Raw genomic sequence first — 295 nt, forward strand, 5'->3', positions numbered from 1 at the left:
CCATGGGTCAGCGCCAGCATGGCGGTGCCCGTCCCAACCCCGACCGGGTCCCCACAGGGAGCAGCAGCCTGGTCTTGGCAGCTGTGCTGGCCGTGCTGGCGCTCTCTGGCATCCTGCTCGGCAGCGGAGCTGTGCTCCTCAGAGCCAGGGGCACGAGGCACTTCCAGAAAGGGTAATTCCCCTCTCCTCTGCCCCACAGTAGGGCTGAGCTACAGCCACACAGGCTGAGCTTGGGGCGCCCACACAGCCCTCCATCATCCCTGCGCCCCACAGGAGGACCTCCGCTAGGCCTACT

The sequence above is a fragment of the Phaethon lepturus genome, unplaced genomic scaffold (genome assembly GCF_000687285.1).
Source record: "Phaethon lepturus isolate BGI_N335 unplaced genomic scaffold, ASM68728v1 scaffold45278, whole genome shotgun sequence".
NCBI classification, from domain to species: Eukaryota; Metazoa; Chordata; class Aves; order Phaethontiformes; family Phaethontidae; genus Phaethon; species Phaethon lepturus.